The sequence below is a fragment of the Equus przewalskii genome, chromosome 17 (assembly GCF_037783145.1).
Source record: "Equus przewalskii isolate Varuska chromosome 17, EquPr2, whole genome shotgun sequence".
Classification (NCBI taxonomy): Eukaryota; Metazoa; Chordata; class Mammalia; order Perissodactyla; family Equidae; genus Equus; species Equus przewalskii.
In genome coordinates this window covers 17,770,753-17,792,931 of record NC_091847.1, presented here as the reverse complement: position 1 = coordinate 17,792,931, position 22,179 = coordinate 17,770,753, and the positions used below count along the sequence as shown (strand labels likewise).

Here is a 22,179-nt window from a genome sequence, read left to right as displayed (position 1 = left end):
CAGATTACTGGCAAGTCCAAGCTCTTGGGTTGGGTGGTTTCAAAGGTACTCAATAATAATAGTGTTGCTATACAACTAGTTGCATGTGTTCATTAGTATCAATCAATTATTGTATTAATAATCATAGAAAGGAAAATAATTAGTTTAGCAACCATACCCAGCTGCTGGCAGTACTACAGACAGCAAACTATCTATTAGCATGGAGCGGTTTCAGCCTGAGTGCTAATGAGCAGCTTCTGGAGGGACGGATCGGCACTGTTCTCATATTAATCTAAAAAAAAGAAGAAAAAAGCAGCAGCGCACTTGGTATGGGGAGCATGGCCTTCTGAACAGTGTGTCAGGCAGATAAAGATGCTGGCGCCTGGCAGCCACCAAGGCCACCTCAAACAACCATTCTGTTTTCTCATTAGCATTGTGCAGCTGTTGCCTCACCCGACAATAACACCCGCCTCGGGGGAATCTGACAAGCACAGGTCACCCCAAAGGCAAAAGGAGAAAAGGATCCAAAGACAAATCATAAAAATTGTTTCACCCTGACTGGAGCTGTCATAGGTTGACTGGGCATGGCAGAAAATGTTAACTTCTTTTCCGAAGGGCCTCCTGAGGCATGAAAGGGGCATTTGACTGTCTTCTCTTCCTCCTGCCCCCATCATCCCATCTTTTCTATCTGCTGTTCCCTAATATAAAGAATACAAAAAGAAAGAGGCTTTTCAAGTGGAAGGGACAGAGAAAAATAATTCACTTATTATGGCCCAAGCATAAGAGAGGATTACCATATCCCACCTTCCACTCCACCAGCTCAAAGAGAGCAGACAACCCCCTCTTTGGTGCCCTCACTGACCCCTGGACCAACCTTTACATTATCACTTAACACTTCACTGTACCTCTTGCTTCACACGTCAACCTGCCTCAACTAGATGAGAGAGGACCTACGCGGGCCAAGACCACATCCCCTCCACTTGTAGGAAACAGCACCAGGACTAAGATTGGGCACAAAGCGAGCCTTTAATAAAGGTAGTTAAACAAATAAAGACAACAGATAAGCTCCCCAAAACTGAAGTGTAAATCCATTCTTTTCATTTGTGCTTGAAAATCAAAGCAGCTTATTGAAAACCCAGGCACTGGTGTTACCAAGTCCATGGATGTACATTTTATTATGCTATATAACACATGACCTTTAAGAGTTTATGAGCCCTGTAATAACTTACAGTAACATCAGAGGAGGAGATAGAAAACTCTAGACACAGCTCCAAAAAGGGAAGGAAAAGGACAAGGAGGTACAGAAAGACAGCCATAGTGCTCGGAATATGGATAACAATGATTTGCTCTAGGCACACTTTATTTATTTCCCTTTCCTCTCACTACACCAGCAAGAGGCAGGAAGGAGCATTAGTTAAAAGCAACACAGGGACAGACTGGCAGCCAGAGTGGCCCGAACTTGCCTTCCACAGCACCTCCACGAGTCCAGATAATCACCAAGGACACTTCTGCTGCAGCAGATGAAGGCCTCCACCATGTGGGACGAATCTATGAAGGTAGCGAAGACGGCATGGCATGTCACTTCTAGGAAGGAAATAAAACTTATAACCTGGCCCTGGGATCTCCAATGTCCACGTAAGAGTAAATACTCAGATTACTGGCACCGACGGAAATGTGAGGCCATTCACCTGGCCTTCCTAGGGCTGCCCTTTTCACTCCAATGATTCCCACTACACTTAAGGGAAATTCGCAATGCCTTACCCTGACTATATACAGACTATGACGATCTGGCCTTCTGCTGCCTCACCAACATCACTTTATCCCATTTCCCCCACCACCAAAAATGCCAATTTCACTCTGGTCTCACAAGGTCTTTGTGCATGCTTTCTCCTCTGTCTGGCAAGTTCTTTCCACGGCTGTCGCCTCATTGTTCAACTCACAACTCCAAAGTAGGGGATCAGGTTGTCCTGATCATTTTATGAAATGTACGCTCCCCTTAACTCTCCCTTTCCTTCACAGGCGTGTAACTATCTGAAATTGTTCTGTTTATTTTGTCTACCAGAATACAAGCTCCATGAGAGAGCTTACATGTTTTGTCCACCACTGTATCCTTGTGATGAGAACAGGGCTTGGTGCACAGAAAGGGCTCAATTAGTCCTTGAATGAATGGATAAATGGAGAAAGGCTAATAGCTAAGAGAGGTGACACCAAAAGACACTTGACCTCCACCAAACTGGATTTATCTGATTACATTTAGGGGGTGAAGGACAAAGGGTAGCTAAATAGAGAAAAGAAAAGGAGACCAGTGGTACCACTTCCTGCCATGGTGCAGAAAGAACAGCTGTGCCCCTACAAAGACAGCATCACTGCAGAGATGAGAAATTTCCAGAAGAACTCACAAAGGAAGACAATGTCAGGTGACCTCCAAACAGCCCTGTTCAAAGCATCCAGGACGAAGGCTACATTCCTTTGGCAGAAAATCTGTTGAAACCCTTCAAGCATGAGTATTAGTGACTAGTGTCCTCACCAAGGTCAGTCATCCAAATATTTCTGGAATACTTCCCCAAAGTTGTGACCTTCACAGCCTTCTTTGGAGCGTAGCAGGGAAAGCTAAAATAGGCATCATTGTGCAAATAAAAGACATTGCTATCAGCAAAGGACTACGTAATCAATTCTTTTTTTGTGAGGAAGATTGGCCCTGAGCTAACATCTGTTGCCAATCTTCCCCTTTTTGCTGAGGAAGATTAGCCCTGAGCTAATATATGTGCTCATCTCCCTCTATTTTGTGTATGGAATGCCACCACAGCATGGCTTGATGAGCAGTGTGTAGGTCCGCACCCAGGATCAGAACCCGTGAACCCAGGGCCACCAAAGCAGAGTGTGGAAACTCAACCACGGTGCCACCAAGCCAGCCTCCTGTAATCAATTTTTAATTTCCAAGAAGTTGACCTGAGACAGAAAATAAATCCTCAGGTATTCCAGAAAGATACTTCTAGTCAAAGGCTTTAAGAGTCTAATTGCACATGAAGTGTTATTTTTGTCGGACTGAAGCTCCTTGCAGGCAAGGATCACGTTCCATCCTCCCATCTGCTCCACTTCCACCCAGAGCACCTAGCTGGTACCCAATCAACACCTGCTTCCCTCACACACGAACAAGACTAATGAGCAACGACGGGTACTAGCCATTATGCAGAGCCATTTTGCAAGCAAAAGATTTCTGGGTAACCTTCCCAAAGCTGAAGATTCCAACAATAAAGGTGGAGGAAAAAAAAAGCAAAGGATTCTAGGTCAACCCTAAGAAGAAAATCCTGAATGACTAGAAGAACAAAACCACAGAATGAATATTTCAGTGATCAAACAGTCAGGGAAAATCACAGGACATTGACGTCAAAGAGTTGTTGGACCAGCACGCAGAACACAGTAAAAATTATGTTTTTCTAAACAGAGATTTAGTGCTCCATCCCCACAGAGTGAATGGAAGAACAAGGTACGGGCCACTGTTTTTAGAAAAAAAGAAAATGGAGTAAGCTAACAAAACACAGCTGCCGCCAGCAGCCAGCCCTGAAACGCCAACTCCCATCAGAGAACAGCCCAACAGTCCACAGGTGGCACAAAAAGGAAAAAGGTTTTCAGTCAACAGTGGGTCCCACAGCTTTGACCACATATGCCCTGACTCACTCCGAGACTCCAGCCACATTCTGGAATATTTTGTCTTACCAGATGCACAAGCTTCTGAGTCCTATCAGGAAGCTGGAAAACATAGTGCCCTCCAGTGAGAGGGGCAGGATGGGAGGCAAAGATGCGCAATTAAGAAAGGAAGGGAATTTACTACTCAATGAATTTAGTCAAATCTTTCCCTAAGAAACACTGGCTTAGCAAAAAAACCTCCAGAATGGAATTTCATGTTTACTTTCAAATCTATCACCAGTTTTGGAAGATATGAAAGTATTTAATTTCTCTGAAATGATACACATGCAACATTTCCTGGTGTGCTAATTTTTACCTTCTGTTAACCAAAATGTTTTTTTTTTTTTTTTTTTTTTTTTATTAATGTTATGATAGATTACAACCTTGTGAGATTTCAGTTGTACATTTTTGTTAGTCACGTTGTGGGTACACCACTTCCCCCTCCGTACCCTCCCCCCACCCCCCCTTTTCCCTGGTAACCACCAATCAGATCTCCTTCTCAATATACTAATTTCCACCTATGAGTGGAGTCATATAGAGTTCGTCTTTCTCTGACTGACTTATTTCGCTTAACATAATACCCTCGAGGTCCATCCACATTGTTGTGAATGGGCCAATTTCGTCTTTTTTTATGGCTGAGTAGTATTCCATTGTGTATATATACCACATCTTCTTTATCCAATCATTAGTTTCTGGGCATGTAGGCTGGTTCCACGTCTTGGCTATTGTAAATAATGCTGCAATGAACATAGGGGTGCAACGGACTCTTGAGATATCTGATATCAGGTTCTTAGGATAGATACCCAGTAATGGGATGGCTGGGTCATAGGGTATTTCTATTTTTAACTTTTTGAGAAATCTCCATACTGTTTTCCATAGTGGCTGTACCAGTTTGCATTCCCACCAACAGTGTATGAGGGTTCCTCTTTCTCCACAACCTCTCCAACATTTGTCGTTCTTGGTTTTGGATGTTTTTGCCAATCTAACGGGGGTAAGGTGATATCTTAGTGTAGTTTTGATTTGCATTTCCCTGATGATTAGCGATGATGAACATCTTTTCATGTGTCTATTGGCCATATTCATATCTTCTTTTGAGAAATGTCTGTTCATGTCCTCTGCCCATTTTTTGATCGGGTTGGTTGTTTTTTTGTTGTTAAGTAGTGTGAGTTCTTTGTATATTATGGAGATTAACCCTTTGTCGGATAAGTGGCTTGTAAATATTTTTTCCCAATTAGTGAGCTGTTTTTTTGTTTCAATCCTGTTTTCCCTTGCCTTGAAGAAGCTCTTTAGTCTGATGAAGTCCCATTTGTTTATTCTTTCTATTGTTTCCCTCAACTGAGGAGTTACAGTGTCCGAAAAGATTCTTTTGAAACTGATGTCAAAGAGTGTACTGCCTATATTCTCTTCCAAAAGACTTATTGTCTCAGGCCTAATCTTTAGGTCTTTGATCCATTTTGAGTTTATTTTGGTGTGTGGTGAAAAAGAATGGTCAATTTTCAATCTTTTGCATGTGGCTGTCCAGTTTTCCCAGCACCATTTGTTGAAGAGACTTTCTTTTCTCCATTGTAGGCCCTCTGCTCCTTTGTCGAAGATTAGCTGTCCATAGATGTGTGGTTTTATCTCTGGGCTTTCAATTCTGTTCCATTGATCTGTGGACCTGTTTTTGTACCAGTACCATGCTGTTTTGATCACTGTAGCTTTGTAGTATGTTTTGAAATCGGGGATTGTGATTCCGCCGGCTTTGTTTTTCTTGCTCAGGATTGCTTTAGCAATTCGCGGTCTTTTGTTGCCCCATATGAATTTTAGGATTGTTTGTTCAATTTCTGTGAAGAATGTTCTTGGGATTCTGATTGGGATAGCATTGAATCTGTATATTGCTTTAGGTAGTATGGACATTTTAACTATGTTTATTCTTCCAATCCATGTGCAAGGGATGTCTTTCCATCTCTTTATGTCATCGCCTATTTCTTTCAAGAGAGTCTTGTAGTTTTCATTGTATAGATCCTTCACTTCCTTGGTTAAGTTTATCCCAAGGTATTTTATTCTTTTCGTTGCGATTGTGAATGGGATAGAGTGCTTGAGTTCTTTTTCTGTTAGTTTATTGTTAGTGTATAGAAATGCTACTGATTTATGCACGTTAATTTTATACCCTGCTACTTTGCTGTAGTTGTTGATTATTTCTAATAGTTTTTCTGTGGATTCTTTGGGGTTTTCTATGTATAAGATCATGTCGTCTGCAAACAACGAGAGTTTTACTTCTTCGTTACCTATTTGGATTCCTTTTATTTCTTTTTCCTGCCTAATTGCTCTGGCCAGCACCTCCAGAACTATGTTGAATAGGAGTGGTGAAAGTGGGCACCCTTGTCTTGTTCCTGTCCTCAGAGGGATGGCTTTCAGCTTTTGTCCATTGAGTATGATGTTGGCTGTGGGTCTATCATATATGGCCTTTATTATGTTGAGGTACTTTCCTTCTATACCCATTTTACTGAGGGTTTTTATCATAAATGGGTGTTGGATCTTGTCGAATGCTTTCTCTGCATCTATTGAGATGATCATGTGGTTTTTGGTTTTCATTTTGTTAATGTAGTGTATCACGTTGATTGACTTGCGGATGTTGAACCATCCCTGTGTCCCTGGTATAAATCCCACTTGATCATGGTGTATAATCTTTTTGATGTATTGCTGTAATCGGTTTGCCAAAATTTTGTTGAGGATTTTTGCATCTATGTTCATCAGTGATATCGGCCTGTAGTTCTCCTTCTTTGTGTTGTCCTTGTCAGGTTTGGGGATCAGAGTGATGTTGGCTTCATAGAATGTGTTAGGGAGTTCTCCATCTTTCTCAATTTTCTGGAACAGTTTGAGGAGAATAGGTATTAAGTCTTCTTTGAATGTTTGGTAGAATTCTCCAGAGAAGCCGTCTGGTCCTGGACTCTTGTTTTTGGGGAGGTTTTTGATTACCGTTTCTATTTCCTTACTTGTGATTGGTCTATTCAGATTCTCCATTTCTTCCTGATTCAGTTTGGGGAGATTGTAGGAGTCTAGGAATTTGTCCATTTCTTCCAGGTTGTTCAATTTGTTGGCATATAGTTTTTCATAGTATTCTCTTATGATCTCTTGTATTTCATTGGTATCTGTTGTGATTTCTCCTCTGTCATTCCTGATTTTATTAATTTGCGATTTCTCTCTTCTTTTCTTGGTGAGTCTGGCTAGGGGTTTGTCAATTTTGTTAATTCTTTCGAAGAACCAACTCTTTGTTTCATTGATCCTTTCTATTGTCTTTTTTGTTTCAATATCGTTTATTTCTGCTCTTATTTTTATTATTTCCCTCCTTCTACTGACTCTGGGCCTTGTTTGTTCTTCTTTTTCTAGTTCTGTTAGGTGTCGTTTGAGGTTGCTTACGTGAGCTTTTTCTTGTTTAGTGAGGTGAGCCTGTATTGCAATGAATTTCCCTCTTAGGACTGCTTTTGCTGCCATCCCAAATGATTTGGTATGTCGTGTTCTCATTTTCATTTGTCTCCAGATAATATTTGATTTCTTCTTTAATTTCTTCAATGATCCATTGTTTGTTGAGAAGCGTGTTGTTTAGTCTCCACATTTTTGCACCTTTCTCTGCTTTTTTCTTGTAGTTGATTTCTAGTTTAATAGCGTTATGATCAGAAAAGATGCTTGATATTATTTCAACTCTCTTGTATTTATTGATGTTTGCTTTGATTAACCAAAATGTTTTAAGACAATTTAATACGCCATGAGAATACATTTCAAGGGAGCCGGGGAGCTGCACACAAATGCCATTCATTCAGAAAATAAACTTTTGTGTCTTTCATACTTACTGAGTGTCAGAAACAGCCCAGCGCCTAAGATTTACAAGGTAAGCTGTAATATAAACCTCTCAATGGAAGGGGAAATGTGATGCAGTTACCAAGAGTTAGAAGTAGTAAGAGAAAGGTTACAAAAGCAGTGGTTCCCAAACCCGGCCCACCATCAAACCCACGTGGAGGAGGTTAGCTTAAATGTCAATTCCTGGGCACTCCCCTATGAATCCTCTTTAGTTGGTCAACTATGGTGGATCGCAAGCACCCACAAGTTTAACAGGCCCCTCCTCCAGGTGATTCTGATCACGAACCAGGCCCAGTAGCAGCTGCTATTAGAAGCATGGCAAGGGTGGGCTGACTGTGCTCACCCACACCACAAACGAACTCCAGGTCCACAGGCTGTGTGTACCAAAACGCCCAAGAGATCTTATTAACTCAGCCACTTTGGAGGGAGTCCAGATGGCCCAAGACCGCCAAGCCTCACATCCAGCTGGACTCAAGAGCAAAAGGCATCCTCCAGCAAACTTCTTAGGCATTGCTGCCAGTTGCTTGGCAGTTCTAAAGAATGCTGGGTCAGAATGCTAGAAATCTTCAGAGCTAGGCAGACCTTGAGAGCAAGAAGTATGCATGTCCAGTAGAACATCTGAAGCTCATGGATGACAGCTTGAGGCTAGTTAATAGGCTCAGTGAGTCTGAAGAGGCAGACAGAGATAAAATCTGTTCATTCTTCAATATAAAGAACTCGAAGAGAGTAGGCTGTGGCTACCCTTCTTGGTTACTCAGGGTTTAAAGAAACTTTTATTTCTAGTTACCACTGGCTTCAGCCATAGTTGACAAGCTCCAAATAGGGCTATGTTTGACTGCTACTGTTACCCCAAAGCCATCCTCCCCATCTTCTGTGGAATCGGACATTGAGCAGAGTACAGGCAGCTCCTGCAGTAGGTGGCAATGGGATCAAATTCTGCCCAACGGGCTATGAGTACAAGAAATATATGCAACTTCTGGATCATCATCTCTCCTTGTCCTTCCTCCCACCCTTTCTCCTCCCTTATCTGGAGCTGTGCAAAGGAAAGCAAGTGGAGATGGTAGAGCAACCGGATGGAAGGAGGCTGGGCCCCTTAGACTTCAGCAGAAGTGCCATTCTAGCCAACTTTAACATGAAAGAAAACCACACTCTGTCTTGTTTAAGTCACTATTGTTTTGAGGTTTCTGTTATAGCAGCTGCAAGTGTTTCCTAAAACAAGGGTTTTCTTTCCTACATGGAATATAAGAACTACTCATCAAGAAGCAATACTTTCACACCTTCCTGTTCCTCCTCCACATAACAGTATATCAGACTTGATCATCTTTGACTCCAAAGGATATCAAGTTATACCAAGAGACTCAAAAATTTTCCCCTAATCCCAAACTTCAAATTTTAAATGCTATACCCACCTAAAAATACAAGCTTTCCTCTTTTTGTCAATCAATGTCTCAATCTTCCTTTTGAAGTGAATTTTCTACCAATAATTACCATGTAACTTATTCACAATTTCTGGAACAAGTCTAGCATCACTTCCCCAATGCTAATGCTGTTCCCTCTGCCTGGAAGGCCCTTCCTGACCTAGAAAATTCCTCAACATCATAGCCAAGTTCATATGCAAAAATGTCCCAACTCCTAAGGGCTTGGAGGACTTTTAAAAAATGGACTGAAGTATATTTCAGTATATACACCTGTTAACCCTTGAGTCTGCTGGGTTCTTGATGGCAAGAACTGCTTATTAATCTTCGTATCCTTGCTACCCCACCCCCCTCCAGTGCATGCATCTCAGTACCTGGCACAGTAAGAATGCAATAAATGTTTGGTAAGCTAATCAATGAAATTGTTGAATTAACTGTGTTATCTTGAGCATAATTTTTAAAATAATTGAAAATTCAAAGGCAAAGCCTATGACTTAAGATCTCCTTGTAACCCCAGTAAACACAAGTATTCTCCTTAAATATTAACCTTAGTCTGTTAAGATAGAAGATAAAGCCTTTAAAGGATAAAGGTGGAGTTAAAGATCCATGACACTTAGAAGCATTAACTACCATTTATTAGGAGCTGCCCTTAATGGAAAAACAATTACAATTAGCTAGAGCACTAAGAAATCTCAACTATCATTTTTTTAAACAATCATTTTGCTTTGAAAATAGATCCTACGTTGAATCAAAGAGAAAACACATATACAATAATGTTTTAAGAAGCTCCCTTCTTAAAACCATATAGATTTTTTTTTTACCTTAAGATCTGAAGAAAAAAAAAATTACATACACACCTCCCATGCTAGGACTTGAGCACCAGAAGCAAGAGCCTAAAGTCTTCTCTTTTAAAAGACAAGGGGAAAAAAATAATCTTTCAAACACCAAGGATAGGTCATGGGTCACAATTCCCAAACACAAGGCAAATCTGAACCAATCCTATGCTCAGTGGAAATTTCCACTTCTGCTACTTGCTTATAGCTTGGCACAGAGACTAAACAAATGTCTAACAAAAAGCAATGAGAAAATTCTATGAAAGAAGACCACGCCCAGAGTACTAAACAGGAGTTTAAGGGGAACTACCCCAAATGACAAGCTGGGAGCAGTTATTTTTTATTCCATGAGGAACATCTTAACCTCTTAGCCTGGAATTCTCAAAAAGTAAAGCAGGTCTATTTTATTCTTAAATTCACAGCATTTTAAAGGTGGAAGGACCTTCAGGACCATTTGTTCTAAATGCCCAGATATATTAAGTGACTTGCTGGAAAACACGAGCCAATTATGGGCACAGCAAAGCCTGGAATCCCCAGTCCTCAAGGATCGAACTCAGGGTCTTCTCCAGCTCAGCTCACAGAATAAAAGCCACTCCTTAATATAGTCTTCACAAATAAAACCAACTCCGGAAAAACAGATCCTCCAACCCATTCAGAAATTCTTCCCCAAACACACACACACAGCCCAGGCATCAAATACAGAAAAGACAATAGACTTTATGATGAGACTCACTTAATCCAGTAGGTACTAGGAATTAAGAAAAGGAATGAGGCAAAAGGAAACCCATCCCACAAGGAGTTCATAGTTAGTGAAGGGAACAAAGGTCTATATACATAAATTATAAAACCGCATGCTACATCCCATATTGGGGACAAGAACAGGGTATTATGGGACAATTCTGACTCCATGATTAAAATGTCTGGATCTTTCTTCCCTCTGTAATTTCTAGGGTAACTTCTAGAAAAATTATACTCTAACTTAAGTGGATAAAAAAGAATTGTTATACACAATGCCTAGACTAAAATCAAAAGGCTATTTCAGAAACTTTGAAAAGATAAATCCTTCTCCAGAACAGGAAATTCATACTTGAAACTTTTTTCTAAGTCAAGTTTAAAAATGATGCCACTCACAACTAGAATATACAACTATGTACTGGGGGGCTTTGGGGAGAAGAACAAAAAAATAGATTGGCAACAGATGTTAGCTCAGGTGCCAATCTTTCAAAAACAAAAAAAAGTATCACTGATGAGAAAATTGTTAACAACAATGATAGTATGAAATTTGTTGAAGATTAACAAGGATTCAATTCTAGTACACCCGGTGATCTGCTAATTCAGATTCAAGTCACCTGCTTGAATGGGTAAGAAATGAGCCATTGGTTTGGGAACCTGAAGGAATCCAAATCATTGACAGGAATATTCCAAAGGGTGCTTCAGTCCCAGAGGTTGACAACCACCATTACTTCCAACACTAATGCCAACCATGTTCTTGGGACATTTGAGATCAGAGGCCACGAAAATAAAATAGACATGTGACTTTCACAGCCACAGTCACTGATAAAATACTGCTGGACCTTAAGAGCCTGAGCAACCCACTCAGACCACACGGAAAAAGACTCCTGGATATTGGTAAACAGCTCCTAACTTCAACACTTTACTGGCTTCCTGAAGTGATGTTCTTGTGGTAGCATGGGTCACCTGAACCACAAAATATCATCTAATATCAAGGAGAGGCATAAAAGCTCATAGAAGATATTTCACTAGGGCCTCAACCAGTGAGGAAAGTGAGGGCAGACTTGAGGAACACTCCTATGGCTAGAAAGGCCTCGTAAAGGATGCTGGATTCCAGAACCTGCTTAAATGACTGGAACAAAACTCTATGCTCCATGTGCAGCCTGAGGGACCTACACCTCAGGGGGAGGGAAAGAATTCATGTTGGCAAGACCAAAATTCTTGGATTCTAAACGTCTCCCCATCATGATTTCATAGCTTGTGAGCAAAAGATTAGATTGATTCGAACATTTATTATTACTGCACAGCACCCAAACAGACATCTTACCTTCAAGCTGCTGACCAACTACTGGGTGGACATAAGAAGTAATATTCTACTACCTGCCTCCTTGTTATCGCCCAAGGTTGCAAAGTGAGTGACACAAGATGCATGTGGAACATGGTAAAGGAAGTGATATTATAGCCACGAGCACCATTTTTTCTGGCCCCCTTCACCCTAATACCTACACACATCCTGCTCCACCTAACCCAAAAGAGCGCTGTATTTTAAAGCTACCACTGCAGACAGCTCTGAGAAGAAATTTACTTTTCCCAGAAGTTGGCACAAATATGTTTATTTAGGGAGACAGTTAATTAGGGAGAAAATTGTTATACTAACTGTCGGTGTCGCAATCCAATGTACACATCAGGATAGAAGCGGAGAGGGCTGATGGCCACTCTGAGTTTATTATAACCAGCGTTTCAATATATACATAGCTTACATCTGTTAAACATACACAGGTGTTCTGGATGAAGTAATTAGCGAATGCCAAGAATTCTTAGTGATTTCTCAAGGAGCCCTCTCTTGGCCTCTGTTTTGATATTATCATGTTGTTGCTGTGCTCCTATATTTTTATCTCAAAGCAGGCAAGGTCTCTTAGGCAACGGTCCCTCTTGCTCCCGATATCGATATCGTTTCTCCATCTGTGCCCCCGGGCGGCCGCCGCCTGGCTTAGGTTGCCCCCCAGGGGGTCTTACCCGTCATTGGCTAACCGGCCTTCTCACCTCCGGGTCACAGTTTGTTGGCAAGCTTTTTCCAGTGATTATTAACCCTTCCTGTGTCAGGGGCGGCTACACTAACAATAAAACTAATTCAACTCATAGGAAATTTTTCCAGCCAGTGTCACCTCTTTCTCCTTCCTAAAATCAAAAGAGGGAGGAAAGAGAGACAAATGCAAATTGCCACTGGCAGACTTCCGTGTTTAAGTTGCACAGAACGATTCAAGAGCAACTCAAGGTTCCCGGCAAATGCCTCCTCATTAACCCGGTAGGCGGTGCAGCGCCATCTGGCACCCGTGTCCAGCAGAGGATGTATTGCTTAGGATCGATTCTGAGCAGCAAGCAAGTTTATTTTTACCTTTTATGCAGAAAACTACAAGGACATAAAAGTCTGTGCTAGGCATGCCGGGAAGACTTTAACGAGACTGGAAAATGGGATCCAAAAATGGGATCCAGCACAAGCCAGCTTTCAAGGTGCTTGATTAAATGACGCCCTCCCAACATTGAGGAATCCCAGCACACCCCAGTGTCTCAGCTAGAAACTGTTTAAGAAACCACGAGGACTTTGGGCATGGAAGAGAGGAGAGACTGCCCTGCATCCACTGATGCCAAAAGACTTCAGGGGGTCACATTCAAGCTGAGACTCTGGAGTCTGGCTGGGTAGATGCACTCTGGGGGCAGGTGCACCACAGCCCGGGCACAAGGCCAGCCAATTACTGGGTGCCAGGAACCCCCAAAAGAAAGGTCCATTCTGCAGAGTTCTCCCTCTGGGGCTTGCTTTCTTTGAACCTCACATAACCAACCAGTTCTTCTTTTTCCAAGTGAAGTTACTGCCTTTTCCTCTAATAGACGCATAATACGTGCTCAATGCCAAAAATTTGCTCATTGCCAAATAACCAGAAAATCACAAAGAATTTTTAAAACATCATTTGTCATCCCACCACCTGCAGATACGTACGGGTAAGATTTTGCTATATTTCACACACACACACGTGTGTAAATTTACATATATGTGTATCACAAAAATAATACTATACCTGCTTTCCTACAGCCTGCTCTTTGTATCTTAACACATTTTAAACACTTTCTCATAAGTGTTTTTCAACCACAACTTAACAGCTAAATAGTACTCCACTGCATACACATATGTTACTTAAACCATCCCACAGTATTAGGCATTTATTTTTCTCCCAATTTTTCTACATTAAAAAATAACACAATAAACTGTCTTTCACTCCTAAGTTTGCAATTTCAGATATTTCCTTAGAATAAATGAATTACCAAATCAGAGGACTTTTATGCTTCTGACACAGTAATATTCCCACATTTTCTTTCAGAAAAGTTATACCAATTTATACCCCGCACCAGCAGGGTATAAGAATGCCCATATACCCTCACTCTCACCAAAGTGTCTATTATCTATGTTTTCTTGTCACTTAAAAAAATTATTTGCCAATCAGATAGGTGCAAATGACTCCTGCTAATAAAACCCACATTTACTAGGCACTTACTATGTACCAGGTGATTTACATGTTTGAAGTCAGGCTATATTCTTAACCCCACTATGTGGATGAGGAGAATGAGGCACAGGGAGATGAGGCAATTTGCCCCGCTGGTAATTGGAGGAGCTGGCATTTGAACCCAAGTAATCTGGTTCCAGAGTCCAGGCTGTTAACCACTATGCAATACAACCACATGGGGAACTATCTGGAAGGACAAGAGGAAGGGATAAGGTTAACAACTGGTGGAGAGATCACTGGAAATATATCCTGCCAATCATACTCCAACCTTTATTCACAATTTCAACATCACCATTTGTGGCGTGGTCCCATAAGTGATAGACACAGCCCTGTTTTAGCAAACCGTATCTGAAAGTAGACTGTTAGCTTGGGTCACTTATCATTACTTTGGCCTGTCACTATTTGCTTCGTCACAATAATCACATAAAATAGAACGGGCTTATTTGTTTTGTTGAATAAAAAAAGATTTGAGATCCAAGAATTCTACTTCTGGGTATACACCCCAAAGAACTGAAAGTAAGGACTGGAACAGATACTTGCACACCCATGTTCACAGCAGTATTATTCACAAGAACCAAAAGGTGGCAGCAACCCAGTGTCTATCAATGGATGAATGGATAAACAAAATGTGGTATACACATGCAAGGGAGTATTATTCAGCCTTAAAAAAGAAGGAAATTCTGTCCCATGCTACAAGATGGATGAACCTTGAAGTCATTAGCCTAAGTGAAAGAAGCCAGACACAAAAAGACAAATATTATATGATTCCACTTATATGAGGTACCTAGAATAGGTTAAGTCATAGAGGCAGAAAGAAGAATAGTGGTTCCAGCAGGGATGGAATGAGGGGCTGGGGAGTTGTTGTTTAATGGGTACAGAGTTTCAGCTGGGAAGATGAAAAAGTTGTGGAGATGGATGGTGATGATGGTTACTCAGCAATGTGGATGCACTTAATGCCACTAAACTGTACACTTGATAAATGATAAATTTGTTATATATATTTCACCACAATAATAATAATAATAAAAAGCCTTTGGAAGCAAACAGCCTCCTATGAGCTTTGTATCTAGTTAGGGTACTTCAGCCACTTGGGCCATAATCAGATCCTCATAAACCCTTCAGGTAGTGCTACTCCAAGAAGTTGGAGGGTGAGGCAGGTACAAATGCTTAAGAAAAGAAGAAAAAGTCTCCGGAAATACTTAATCTTTAATGGCAGGGAATAACCTGAACTGCAATGTTCACACAAGTGAGCAATCTGAAACACTAAGAAAAAAGAGAAAATCAAAGAGATGGACTATAAAAAACCACACTTGTTACCAGAATCAAAAAACAAATAGGAAACTCAGGTGAGCACTGACTCATGACTACTGAGAATAACGGACAACCACAGGAAAGGTCTGACCACAATCCTGCAGTTCACCAGACCTCAGGGGTCAGGGGTCAGTGGTCAAGAACAGTGGATGCAGAAAACAGAAAGACTGCCCATCCACAAGCCAGCACTCCATGTCCATCCAGATTTAAGGCACACTTATTGAGAAGGGTACCTGTGGGAGCCAGAAAGACAGCTTCTGTCTGTCCATTCAGCAATTCACTGTACTCACATAGTATCACAGAATAATTTCAAAACCACATTTTTGAAAGACTCAAATTTAGAAATGTTGTCTTTGTGACTTATTTAATAAAATCCCAAAAGACAGCTTAATCACCCTGAGACAAAATAAAGTTGTTCTAAAGAAAAGAAAGCTAGAGCTGTCAAGGCTAATCACATGTTACTGCCTAATCATAGCCCAACCTGACACTGGAAGCCCAACAAGACAACAAAAGAGCTGGGCTCCCTTCCCAGGCCACCATCTTGTATCTTGCTATCTTGAATATAACCTCCTATTGTACGATGAAGAACGTGACTGGTCTTTATCTTTGGTCCCCGAAAGGGAGACTCTAAATCTTTGGAATCTCTCGAGTAAGAGAAGTATCTTTGTTATTCATGAGCCCCTTGGATCACACCTAAGTTTATGTTAAAAGACCAGGAGACTCAGACTGGGGGCTGATCACCAGAAAGACCAACCCTGTGATTAGATAGTTGGGGCTTTGAGCCAGCTCAATCTTGAGGAAAGCAGGGGGCTGGGGATTGAGTTCATCCACATGGCCAACGATTCAATCAATCAAGCCTATGGAATGAAACCCCAATAAAAACTCTGGACACCAAACTCAGTGGAGGTTCTTGGTTGGTGAATACGCTGATGTGCCAGGAAGGTGACACACCTTAATCCCACAGGGAGAGGACATGGAAGCTCAGCATTTGGAACCCCCTCAGACCTTGCTCTATGTGTCTCTTCATTTGGATGGTCCTGATTTATCTTCTTTAAAATAAAACTGTAATCATAATTGTAGCACTTTCCTGAGTTCTGTGAGTCATTCTAGTGAATTATCGAACCTGAGGGAGTCATGGGAACCCCTCAGATCAGTAGCTAGTCAGAAGTGTTGGTCGACTAAGGATCCCACTTGCAGCTGACATCTGAAGTGGGGGCACTCTTGTTGGGGACCATACCCTTTAATTTATGGGCTTTGCATCAATCCCAGGCGGTTAGCATCAGAAGTGTATTGCAGCACACCACTTGGTTTCAGAACACTCCTCCTCAGGCACATTTCCAGTCGACTCAAGCGTTGTTCAATACCCAGGTCCAAATAAAATAACTTACCCACTAAAATTTATGTCAACTGTTAATGACTAGAAAGTTCCCCCCATTCAATAATAATCACTGACATGTTATGAGTAATTGCTATTCCAGACATTGTTCTAAGACCTTCCACATGTATTAATTCACCGAATCCTCATAGCAACCTCATAGGGTAGGTACTATTTTTTTCCCATTTTATAGATGAGAGCACTGAGGCACAGAGTGGTAAAGGAACTTGTCCAAGGTCACATGGTAGAGGTTCCAGGATTCAAAACAAGCTCCTCTGTTTCTAGAGGTCACCCCTCAGCCACAGGTCTACAGGAAAAGCCATGGCTGCTAGCCACCCACCCCTCCAAGGGCCCATAGGTCACTCCTCCTCTTCATCCCCACTTACTTCTATTCTCTATCCTTAGAATGGTCACATTATGATTTCTTTGGGGAAGAATGTGTGCTTTCTGATGACAGAATTATTCAGCTTTGACTGTAGCTCAGGAAAACTAATTTTGAGAACACAGATAGCACTGGGGAAGATGAACTATTTCCCTGAAAGTTTTTACCAACAAAACACAAACTAACAGCTGGATGATACTAGATGTAAACAAAAGTGACAAATGTAACTGCAATAAATGAACAGATTCAAAACTGGTCCTTTTCGTTATCATCTCCCTCAGAGCAGGCAGAACCTTTCTATGGTTGACACAAATCCCCTTTCCCCTCTTTTTTTTCCTATTATTTCAACTCTGAAGTGTTAAATACTTCTTCATTTACATTAAATTGGTATTACAGTTCGATGTTTTCAATGTGTTTAGCACTGTAATTAAAACCTCAGGCCATCATGGAGGTAATTTGTCAAACAGAAATTATGTACTAGGGACATCAGTTGGTTGTCCTTCCATTTCACACACTCCTTCAGTAAATGTTTTGAGCATCTACTCCACGCCGGACAGCATTCTAGGCACTGGAGACTCAGCAATAAATATGAGAAAGTCCCTGCCTGCCATCACAGCACTTCCATGCCAGCAGGAGAGAAAGTCAAAGAAGCAGCGAGTGAGTGTGGGTATGTGCACATGTGTACATGTGTTTAATTTCAGGAAATGACAAGTGACATAAAAAAAAAAAAGAGTGAGTGCAGTTCTGGGGGAAGTTCAAGATGACATGTGTGGCTGGAGTGAAATCAATCATGAGAAAGGTAGTGGGAGATGAAGACAGAGAGGGGCGAGATCATTCTGAACTGAGGTAGCCAACCTCTTCTGACTATCTCCCTCCACTCACCTGAGTCTATGCCACCATCACCTTACACTGGACAACTGTCATTCCTACCTGTTATCTTTGCTTCCACCCTTGTCCCTTACAGCCAGTTCTCCACACAAGCCAAATGACCTTTCTAAATCACTCTGGTCACCTCCATGCTCAAATCCCTCAAACACATCCATCACAATCAGAATAAACCCAAACTCTGTACCCTGGCCAGCAAGGCTCTCCGTGTTCCAGCTACTCGCCCTCCAAACTCAGCTCCTTGTTCTCCTTCACTCCACCTACACGAGTTCATGCTGGGGCAAGTTTATTCCTGCCTCAGCCTCCTAGACGTGCCACTTCCTCCTTCTGGAGCTCTCTTCACTTAGATACTGCCTTAACTCTCTCGTCATTCAAGTCTCCATGCAAACATCACTCTCTGGAGCAGCCTCCTGGGCCACCCTATCTAACACGGCACCCAACACACTCTCTGTATCCCTTGTCCTACTTGATTCTTCTGCACCCTCATCTCTACCTGACATATGAGTTACCTATTTCTCCATCTTATTCACCACTATATCCTCAGTGCCTAGAATGGTGCTGGGCACAGAGTAGGCGCTCAATAAATACATTTCAAATGAAAGAATGAATGACACTGATGATGCCATCAAACTCATGACCCACAATCTTGTGCATCCAAGCTATCCACACTACCTGTCAGGGACAACCTATGCCTGGTTCAGTACTTTTTGTCTGAAAGCTCAAAATGCAACATCTTCCATCCAACTGGGCCAATTGCTCCGAGTAACTTACGCTGTTATTCTGATCCTAAGAGGACAAGAACTCCCTACAAAATCACTTAACAACCCAATATTTACACAAAAGGCCCCAAAGCGCTTCTTGGTTGATAAATTTACCCAAATTGTGAAGTAAGTAGAGATGCCACTCCAAATCCCCTCCATGAGTCAATGAGTGGACAGAATTTCCGAGTAGGCAGAAAACGTCTCCAGCGCTCTCCTTTCTTGCACAGACTCGGCCACTGCTCACTGAGTTCCTCCTATGTAGCGACTGCAGGGTTGGCCTTGGGGAACACAATGAGCCCAACAGGCAGTCCCTGGGTCTGGGGGCTTCTTGCAATCAAGTAGGGGAGACAGACAAGACTGGCCATCTTTCGGCCTACCTCAATGCTTAAGCTTCAATGCTTTGTCCTTTCAAAAACTGCTGGTGGGGAAAACACGGTGTCAGCCCCCAGGCCTTAGTGTGAGGGATCAGTGACTGAAAGGTCTTCCGGCCTGGCCAGGGGAGTACTGAGCCCCCTCAGTGGAATTCAGGCCTGAACGGGAAGTGGGGATCTCATCACTGATGGGGGAAGGGGAGAGGGAGGGAGAGAACCTTACCCTTGCCTGGAATCTCACCCCAAAGCTGCCTTCAAGGCTTTCACAGTGGTCAAAGGCAACTTCTCTCCTTTTCTTTGGTCAAGGGTAGTGACACCAAGGACAGGATCATGGTGACTAACAGAGCTTACTAACCTCAGGCCTGGGAAAGGGAATGTCCTGAGGTGGCATTGTCAAGCATAACAGATTGACTGGCTCTTTACACACAAGAGCTTCCCAGCCAGGTGAAACTTTTGATGGAAATTGCTGTCCTCTGGCAACTCAGTCTTCACTTGTCTCCTTTCTTCCCTGAAGAATGAGCAAATCTCCCTTGTCCCAGGCCAGTGGAGGGTGTTCCATTCAGAGTGACTATCACTCCACAAAAGACCTACACATTCCAGATTAGAATCATAGCGGGCTTTACCTAGACCATCCATGTTGATCTGCTCAACCTTCCCTTTTGGGGAGAGGCAGAGTTGAAGAATATGTTTTGGGATCTCTTTCTCCCAGGTTGGGAGCAGGAGCCATGAAGTGTGAACCATGGGCCTCAGGCAACTTGTCTCTATTCATAATTAATCCAGGGTTCCTCAAACTTGTGAAGGAGGCAGAGCCCCCAACATCACGGGCTCCTGGACACCGGGGAACCCTGCAACATGCAATTCCTTCTTCTGAACCAGGAACAATCCCACAGGGAGGATAGGGCACATGCTGTGGGCAAGGCCTCGGCATCTCAGAAGAATACAAAAAATATTAAAAAGTCACATCTCTCTGCTTTCCTACACAATTTGTTTTTTCTTTGGTTATTCATTTCACGACCTGCTGCCACTCACTGGCAAATAAGTGATTGCCAAAGATCTGGGTAGGTTAAGGAATGAAACACTCAAATTTGGGAAAGCTTTCTTTCCCATAAGTCAATTTCCTTTATTGGGAACTGAAAAAACACCACTACGATATCATTCTAGGGGCCAAGTACCTGAATCCAGGTAAGCACTCAGACCAAATTACCTTAGAAATGAAATAAGACATGCAACACACAGAGCCTTTATTGGGCTGCACAGTAATCACATAAAAATGACAGTTATTTCCCTTAAAGGATGATAATTAAGATTGCCTTTACATAACACTTGCCCCCTTTTTTTCTTTGAGTTTTTCTTTTTACTGATGTTTTCCTGCATCAGCAATCAGTATGGTAATCAACATCACTGTCAGGCATTTTCTCTGTGAGGGGAACACTTCCACCAACACTTTCCCAGACACCGAGGCATTCCCATTGGGAAAATGAGGGGGTGGGGATAGGGGAGTATGAGGGCACAGTTCTTACCCCACAGCATTCTGGGATTCCCTTGTTCCTGACCACAAAGCCACAGGATAAGATTCTGCTCATGAACTCAGGACTTAATACAAATGATTATGGTGCACGGGAAACTCTCCCTTGCTTCTAAAATGCTCTCCCCACAGGCCAGCCTTGTCTGCCTTCCACTCAAACGTTTCTGAGTACCTTTGTCAGGCACTGAGTATGTGACAAGGAACAAGCATGATCCTCGCCCTCAAACTGTAGTGGGGAGACAGACACATCAGTAAATTGTTAGGATACAATATAAAAGTGGAATCCATCCATTGGTTCACCAAGTATTTGCTGCGCACCTACTCTGTGCAGGGCACTGTTATGGATGCTGGGCACACACTGGTACACAAACACAAGAGTATGCGATATACACAGGGCATCAAAGGAACACAGAAGAAATGCCTCTCATCCTATCCAGGAGGATCAAGAAGCCTCCTCTGAAAAAGAAAACCCTGGAAGGAGTCTTGAAAGATGAAAAGAGGATGGCAGAGGAAGGCATTCCCGGCAGGGAGAAGAGCCTGTGCATGGAGGAGAAGCGGGAGTGAACAGTCACACTCAGGGGCACCATTCCCCTGCACACCGGAATGCAAGGGGAGGCGAGACAAGGTGACCAGGGATCTTGAATGCCACAGCAGGACTTAGGTCTCCCCTATACTTGATGAGTGACTTTGAAGAGCCTGAAGCCCAGGAGTGATGAGATGATTCCCATCTCAGACATAATTTCCTGAATTGGTTTTTACTTGCAAGCCTCTCCTACATTATTCGAGGCTTGAAAATGCAAAAAAAAAAAAAAAAAAGGTTTAGCAACTGGATACAAATAAGTTTCAAAGAATAAGGCAGGTAAGATTCTTCCCTGTATTACAGAAGATGGCTAGAAAACCACTAACGGGGAAAGGAAAAGAGAATGTTTTTTACAAACCAAAAAATTAAGTGAGCAAAAAGCAGCTTCCCAGAGACAGACATCCCTGACTCAGCAATTTTGCCAGAACTATTCCTTTTCGTCTGTTGGGATCAACAGAAGCTGCGTGGAAAAACGCTTCTCACATCCCGTGCAGCCTGCGGCCACCTAACACCTCAGTAGGGGCCACACCAACCTCCCAACTCGGCCACCGCAGCTCACAGTGAACGAGTCAGCCTCTGACAGGTGCAGGCAGGAGTGAGAGTATGCACACATTCTCACCATGGATGATGGTTAGAGGAGGCTCTTTTTTCTAAACGATAGTTTTATGTTAATTTAACCATTCAACTTCCCAAGGGCCTTCAAACTGAGTGCTGAATTTCCCCATAACGTGAAGGGCAATTTCAGATTCCCGTGGCCCAAACGTCAACTATCAAACATCCCATCCAGGGGCCGGCTCCGTGGCCAAGTGGTTGAGTTCGTGCGCTCCACTGCAGCGGCCCAGGGTTCAGATCCTGGGTGCGGACATGGTACCGCTCGTCAGGCCATGTTGAGGCAGCGTCCCACATCCCACAACTAGAAGGACATGCAACTAAGATATACAACTGTGTA

The 22,179-nt window shown here is 42.5% G+C and overlaps 1 protein-coding gene across 6 annotated transcripts in view; it reads right to left on the bottom strand.

Moving 5' to 3' along the window:
• The window catches only part of MGAT5 (alpha-1,6-mannosylglycoprotein 6-beta-N-acetylglucosaminyltransferase), a 334,592-nt gene that overhangs the window by 256,225 nt on the left and 56,188 nt on the right, over nucleotides 1–22,179 (bottom strand). For 2 of the 6 annotated variants that reach the window (XM_070581233.1, XM_070581235.1), the window contains one exon: nucleotides 1,443–1,563. The exons of 3 other annotated variants lie outside the window; for them this stretch is intronic. The gene's annotated coding sequence lies outside the window, so the exon portion shown is untranslated. The remainder of the gene's footprint in view (nucleotides 1–1,442; nucleotides 1,564–22,179) is intronic. One more of the 6 variants, XM_070581234.1, reaches the window with a different exon arrangement.